Source organism: Balaenoptera acutorostrata, chromosome 2 (assembly GCF_949987535.1).
Source record: "Balaenoptera acutorostrata chromosome 2, mBalAcu1.1, whole genome shotgun sequence".
NCBI classification, from domain to species: domain Eukaryota; kingdom Metazoa; phylum Chordata; class Mammalia; order Artiodactyla; family Balaenopteridae; genus Balaenoptera; species Balaenoptera acutorostrata.
Genome location: NC_080065.1, coordinates 140,856,117 through 140,864,422, shown reverse-complemented (window position 1 = coordinate 140,864,422; position 8,306 = coordinate 140,856,117). Strand labels below are relative to the sequence as shown.

General features: G+C 33.2%; 1 non-coding gene across 1 annotated transcript; it reads left to right on the top strand.

Moving 5' to 3' along the window:
• Positions 1–2,816: 2,816 nt before the first annotated feature.
• LOC114237744 (U6 spliceosomal RNA) lies at positions 2,817–2,923 on the top strand. The gene has a single exon (XR_003623258.1). It is a non-coding gene; the product is annotated as a U6 spliceosomal RNA (small nuclear RNA).
• Positions 2,924–8,306: the final 5,383 nt, after the last annotated feature.

Here is an 8,306-nt window from a genome sequence, read left to right as displayed (position 1 = left end):
TGATCCATTTATTTTCCAGATCGTGGCTAATACAATAACCTACTGGATGGATGAAACATAAAGTCCTCCATCAGACTGAAGAGTAACTTGCCAAGGTCTTCAGTTTGGAAAGGAATTCCAGAAGACAAGTGGTTATGATAAGATTATTCATCAAAATACACTAGGGTCTGGCTCCAGATCCTACCATGCTGCTGAGCTCATAACTGGTGACTCTTTTCTTCAAGATCAGTCCAGGAGAGGAAGGAAGGAAGGAAGGAAGGAAGGAAGGAAGGAAGGAAGGGAGGGAGGGAGGGAGGGAGGAAGGAAAGAAAGGAAGGAAGGAAGGAAGGAAGGAAGGAAGGAAGGAAGGAAGAAAGAAAGAAAGAAAGAAAGAAAGGAAGGAAGGAAGGAAGGAAGGAAGAAAGGAAGGAAGGAAGGAAGAAAGGAAGAAAGGAAGAAAGAAAGAAAGAAAGAAAGAAAGGAAGAAAGGAAGGAAGAAAGAAAGGAAGAAAGGAAGGAAGGAAGGAAGGAAGGAAGGAAGGAAGGAAGGAAGGGATTATTGAAAGAAAGCACAGAAAATTGTGAAAATCCCTAGAATGAAAGGAGGCTACTTTTCAATGGTGTATATGGGATGAGGGCTTAACCTGGGGCAAGAAGAACTCAGTTTGGATGTAGAAGGATAACAGAGTAAAGAAATGGTTGGAGCTCAGTTCTTGATTTTTCCCTACCATTGCTTTAGAACAGAGTATCTATCCTTACACCTACCATGACTCAGATCTCTAGTATAGATGTGCCCAGAGACGAAATCAGGGAAGTGGGACAAACTGAAATAAATTATTAGAAATAGGTCAAAATATGCCAATATTTTCAATAGATAGAAGTAGACTAAATTCTTCCATTAAAAGAAAAATATTAACAGATAAAAAAAGAAAAACAAAATTTAGGTATATGCTGTCAGAAGTTTCACACTTGTAAAGAGCTGAAAACTGAGGATGGGTTGAAACTAACTGGGGCAGTTATTTCCTCACTCCTTTCCCTCTAAGCCTCTATGGCTGGTTAATTTCAATCTAAGCATCTCTTCTAAACTGTGCTTGTTCCCAGACTGAGGTGCTGACAGAAGGGATTTTTCATGGACTGAGAAGTAATTTTAAGTTTTCTGGTTCCTGGATATCTCCAATTTGGGCAATATCCACCTCTAACCCTCAAAGGTGGATAAGGCAGACCTAGCCGTGGTATGAAAAACATAACTGTTGAATTAAGATTGGAGTACATAGAATAAATAGTAGGACAGACATAGCTAAGAAACAAATTCAAAAACTGGAAGAACAAGAATAGAAATTCTTCAGAAGAAGAGAAAATTATGAGAAAATATAAAATATAAAAGCAAAGTTAAGTGATATGGAGGACAGAAGTAGAAATACTAATATAGGGATAATTATGGCCCCCTAAAGAAAAATAATGAAAGATAGGAATTTGGGGGGGGGGGCGTAAAATAAAGTTCCTCAATTAAAAAGACTGTAAAACAAATTAAAACACAATAAAAGCAAACTCAGAGATGGTCCAAGATACTGGAATTATCAAACAAGAATTTAAATTATGTTAAAATTGCCAAAATACCTAGCAAAAAAGATGAACAACATCTAAATAGAAGAGAAATATAAATACAGACAAGTAAACTATAAAAGAGAACCAGCTAGAAATTTTAGAAATTAAAAAAAAAAATCAGAAATGAGAAATTCATTAAATTTGGAATAATGGCAGACTGGCCATAGCAGGTGAAAAGATCAGTGAATCAGATGACAGGTGAGCAGAAATTATCCAAATTTAAACACAAATAAAAATAGAGTAAAAAAATTTTTTTAAGAATATAATTACCAAAACCTGCGAGGCAATATCAAAAGCTGAAATCTACACATAATTATATTTTCAGAAGAGGAGAGAGAAAATGGGCAAAAGAAACATTTAAAGAAAAGATGACCAAGAATTTTTCAAAACTGATGAAAGATATCAACCCACAGATCCACAAATCTCAGTGAACCCCAGACAGGCTAAATAGAGAGAAAACCACACCTAAGCCTATTAGCAGTCAAAATGTTAAAAAAACAAACATATGAAAAACATTCAAAAAGAAGCCAAAAAAAGAGGCACATTTGGGAGCACTATACTAAAAGGAAAACAAGAAGACATGAAACAGTATCTGTAAGTAAAATGTTGAGAGTTGGGAAAAAAAGTGGGATTGTCAACCTACAACTCCATATGCTATAAAAATTAACTTTAAACAATAAAGAAAAATAAAGACATGCTCAGACAAAAGGTGAAAAACGATCTTCAGCACTCTCACTACAAAAAATGCAGAAAGATGTTTTTCAGGTTGAAAATAATTAATACCAGAAGGAACCTCAGACCTCTGGAAAGAAATGAAGAGTAACAGAAAATATGAATACCTAGGTTAAACGTAAAATGCGTAATTCTTATTTACGTTTGCATATTTATATATTTTATTGAATTTGTTTAAAATACTATCAATTGTTTAAAGCAAAACTATTGGGTTGACCAAAAAGTTTATTCAGGTTTTTCAAAACATCTTATGGAAAAACCCAAACACATTTTTTGGCCAACCTAATAGCATTTATTTATTTATTTATTGGCATATGTACTGATAAAATAGAAGATAATAAGAGCACAAAAGGCAAGAGGAAACAAATGGATTTATGCTATGTTATAAAATTTTAACACTGGTTTTGAAGTCACACACTTAAGAGTTGACTGTGATAACTTAAAGATGAATATTATAAGCTCTAGAGAAACTACTAAAACAAATATTAAAAATCAATACAGTGCTTGCTTTGGCAGCACATATACTAAAATTGGAAAGATACAGAGAAGATTAGCATGGCCCCTGTATAAGGATGACATGCAAATTCGTGAAGTGCTCCATATTCTTACTATTTACAATACTACTTTTACTATTTACAATAGCCAAGACATGGAAACAACCTAAAACAGAGGAATGGATAAAGAAGATGTGGTACATATATACAATGGAATATTACTCAGCCATAAAACGGAACGAAATTGGGTCATTTGCAGAGATGTGGATGGACCTAGAGACTGTCATACAGAGTGAAGTAAGTCATAAAGAGAAAAACAAACATCGTATATTAATGCATATATGTGGAATCTAGGAAAATGGTATAGATGATCTTATTTGCAAAGCAGAAACAGACCTAGAGAACAAACGTATGGATACCAAGGGGGAAAGCGGGGGAGTAGGATGAATTGGGAGATTGGGACTGACACATATACACTATTGGTACTATGTATAAAATAGATAACTAATGAGAACCTCCTGTATAGCACAGGGAACTCTACTCAGTGCTCTGTGGTGACCTAAACGGGAAGGAAATCCAAAAAAGGGGGATATATGTATATGTATAGCTGATTCACTTTGCTGTACAGCAGAAACTAACAACATTGTAAAGCAAGTATACTCCAATAAAAATTAATTTTAAAAAATCAATACAGAAGAAAAAATAAAATACTATATATATCACTAAAAAAAGTTATAAAAGCAATGGAAAGATAATAACAAGAAAGAAAAAATTAAAGGAATAATATTAAAAGATATAATGTTTAAATCCAACTTATCAATGATTAGATTAAATGAAAATAATTAAAACACTCCATGGCCATATCATCAAAAAGTCTACAAACAATTAATGCTGGCGAGGGTGTGGAGAAAAGGGAACCCTCCTACACTGCTGGTGGGAATGTAAATTGGTACAACCACTATGGAGAACAGTATGGTAGTTCCTTAACAAACTAAAAATAGAACTACCATATGACCCAGCAATCCCACTCCTGTGCATATATCTGGAGAAAACTATAATTTGAAAAGATACATGCACCCCAATGTTCACTGCAGCACTATTTACAATAGCTAAGACATGGAAGCAACCTAAATGTCCATTAGCAGAGGAATGGATAAAGAAGATGTGGTACATATATATGATGGAATATTACTCAGCCATAAAAAGGAATGAAATAATTCAATTTGCAGCAACATGGATGGACCTGGAGATTATCATAGTAAGTGAAGTAAGTCAGACAGAGACAAATATCATATGATATCACTCATATGTGGAATCTAATTTTAAAAATGATACAAATGAACTTATTTACACAACAGAAACCAACTTACAGATACCGAAAACAAACTTATGGTTACCAAAGGGGAAACTTGGGGGGGAGGGATAAATCATGAGCTTGGGATTAACATACACACACTACTATATATAAGATAGATAACCAACAAGGATGTACTGTATAGCACAGGGAACTCTACTCAACATTCTGTGATACCCTATATGAGAAGAGAATCTGAAAAAGAATGAATATATGTATATGTATAACTGAATCACTTTGCTGTACACCTGAAACTAACACAACATTGTAATTCAACTATACTCCAATAAAATAAAAAAAAACACTCATGTAAATGGCATAGATTGCTACACTGGATAAAAATGTAAAATCCAAATATTAGATCTTTACAGGAAGCACACTTTTATTATGAAGACACAGATAGATTCAAATTTTAAGATGAAATAAAAAAAATATATACCATGCAAACACTAAGCAAAAGAAAACTGGTATCTTTATATTACTTCCAGACACAGTAGATTGAAAACAGAGTATTAATAGAAATAATGATAGAAGAATCAATTTACCAAAGAAACATAATAATATGTACGTATCTAAAAACAGAGGTCCCAAACTCGTAAATCAAAATATTTTTAGAGTTAAAAGAACAAGAAAGTCAAATCCATAATGCTAATACTACAGAAACTCAGAAAATAAAGGAAGAAAAGTTCCTGTTCATTTTATGAGGTCAATATAGCCTTGTTCAAAAACAAACCAATAAAAATATCTTATAAGAAATGAAAACATCCCTCATGACTATAGACACAAAATCCTCACAAAATATTTGCAAATATAATCCAGTAACTTGATGAACTAAATAAGACTTTGAAAATTAATTTGGAAATGCAAAGAATATTGAATAACCAAACACAGTCTTTTAAAAAGGAACATATTTAAAGGACTTAGGCTATCTGATTTCAAGACTTGCTATAAGGCTACAGTAATCAAGACCATGTGGCATTCATATAAAGTAGATGCATATAAAAGTAAAGAATGGGGTAGTCAATAGAAATTGCCATCCATTCAGTGAGAAACAATTTCTTTTTAATCTATTGTTAGAATGACTGGATAGCTTTAAGAAAAAAATAACTCGCTCTCTTACTCCATACACCAAAATTAATTTGATATGGATCACAAATCTAAAGATAAAACCCAGAACAATAAAGCTTTTAGAAAAAATAAAGGAGAATACATTTGCAAATTCTGAGTAGACAGACAGAAACCATTAAAAAAATATATATATATATAAATTAGACTTAATCAAATTAAAAATTTTTGCTCATCAAAAGATACCACTAAGGAAATGAGTCGATAAGTTACAGAGTAGGAAAAAGACATTTATAGGATATATCTAATGGAAAAAAATGTATCCAAAATAGACAAAAGCTCTATAAAACAATAAAATGATGAATAATCCAATAAAACAATAGGCCAAAACTCAAGCATACAAATCACAAAAGATACAGAAATGGCCACTAGGTATTAAAAGATGCTACAGAGAAAAGCAAACTTAAACTACAATAAGATATGACGTCACACCAATAGAATGGTTAATTTTTTTTTTTTAATTAAAAAGAGCAAATGTTGGAGAAGGTGAAATGCTTATACAATGCTGGTAAGAATATAAAATGATACAATCACACTGAAGACTCATTTGGTAGTTTTTTACAAAACAGTGGTTCTCAAACTTTTTAGTCAGGACCCCTTTACTCTCTTAATTCTTAAGAAGCCCAAGGAGATTTTGTTTATATGGTATTATCTATCAATATTTACCATGCTAGAAATTAAAATTGAGAAAAATTTAAAATATTTCCTTATTAATTCATTTAAAATAACAATATCATATTTTAATGAGAAATGACATTTGTCAAAACAAAAAGAATTAGCAAGAGTGGCATTGTTTCACATTATTGTAAATCTCTAAAATCTGGCTTAATAGAAGACAGCTGGATTTGTATCTCCTCTGCATTTGCTCTCTTAATACAGTTTAGGATGAAGTATATGAAGAAAATCTTGTCTTACAGAAAAAGGCATTGGGAAAGAAAGGACTATTTGAATAGCCTTTTTCAGATAATTATGGATATTTTTGTAGATACTAAACAAACACTTAGTGGTAGTGGTATTCCTGAAAGTGAGTTGCAGTGTGGAATCAAACAATATCCATTAAATTTTTTGTATTCAATTACATTAAAATCTATTGGTCCATCTTATATTATTAATTGAATTTACCTCGTGCATGATTTTTAACACCAGGCAATGAATGACCATTTGGAAAACACTGGTTCTCTGAGTTATGTGGATCTTCCAAATGATGACTAATTTTATTATACAATCTTTTGATATCACATTTGGTAATATCACCACCAAAGTCATCAGAAATACTGAAAAGCTGTTAAGCTCATGGTAGCTAATACACGTTTTCTGAAATTCTAATTTTTGCTTCAAAGTTAAAATTTTATCATTAACAACAAAGAGTCATTGTCCTTGAAATGACACGTTTATCTTGTTCATTTACAAGAAAGTATCTGCCAAATATACAAGCCTGAATAATCAGTTTGTCAATAAAAAATTGGTGCTCCATGAAAAAAAGCAGCTAGTTCACCTTGTAACTCAAAACAATTGCACAAGTGCATTTCCTTGAGACAACTATCATACTTCAGCATGTAGCAGAAGTGCTTTCTGCAGGCTATTGAAAAGATGAGTACTCAAGCGTCAATTTTAATAAAATTAATAATTTTTACTGATTCATCAAGGACATTCTTAATTAAAACTGGTGTACTGAAGGTGTGTGGTGGAGAGTAATACAGTCATACCACAACTGCTTGTAAGGCTTCATTCATTTTTTACCCAACATTACTTTTGCATCGTTACTGTAAACGTCAACACAGTGAAAAAGGTAAATGTCTGGTTAGTACTATCACAAAAATGGTTTTGACCTTTGGAAACCGCCCCCCACCCCGGTCTTAAGGTTCCCAGAGATCCATAGACCATATTCTGAGAATCACTGTTAAAAATTGAAGCATGTATCTACCCTACAACCCAGAAATTACATTCCTAAATATTTATACCAAAGAAATGAAACAGTATGCTGACCAAAATATTGTAAAGGAAGTTTATACCAACCTCATTAAAAATCACTTAGAACTGGGGGAATAAAACAAATATCCATCAGCAGGAAAGAGGATAAACAAATTGTCATGTATCTATGGAATGGAATGATACCAGAAGATAAAGAAAAATAAACACATGATAGATGCAACAGCTGGTTATTTTTGTCCAAAACATTATGTTAAGTTAGAGAAGCAATACATACTTGAGTATATACTGTGTGGTTCCATTTATATGAAATTCAAATATAGGCCAGATTGGGCTTCCCTGGTGGCGCAGTGGTTGAGAGTCTGCCTGCCAATGCAGGGGACGCGGGTTCGGGCCCTGGTCTGGGAAGATCCCACGTGCCGCGGGGCAACTGGGCCCGTGTGCCACAACTACTGAGCCTGCGTGTCTGGAGCCTGTGCTCCACAACAAGAGAGGCCGCGGTGGTGAGAGGCCCATGCACTGCGATGAAGAGTGGCCCCCGCTCGCCGCAACTAGAGAAAGCCCTCACACAGAAACGAAGACCCAACACAGCCATAAATAAATAAATAAATAAAAATTAAAAAAAATAAAAAATAAAAAAAATAAAAGGAAGATGTCTTAAAGCTCTCCTCAACGGGGATTGGTTAAGGCTTAAAAAAAAAAAAAAAATAGGCCAGATTGATCTATGATGATAGAAACCATAGCTCCCAAGGAGGTGGACTGGAAAGGGGCTGAAGGGAAATTTCTGGGGCGGGGGGAGATGAATGTTTTACATCTTGCTTGGAGTATATATAATTTTTAAAACAATGAATTAAATGCTTCATATTTGTACATTTTATTGTATAATGATTATATCTCAATGAAACAAAAATAAAATAACAGTTTCTATCTTTAAATGAAAAAGACTGTAACTCCTTGAGTTTTTTAGGTTATGCCTTGTTCAACTGCAAAACAGAGAACTGGACAAACAATGGGCACTCTATAAATGCCTCATGAATGAATAGATGTGTGCAAAAACCAAAAGGATATTTACATATCATGGGAGTAAA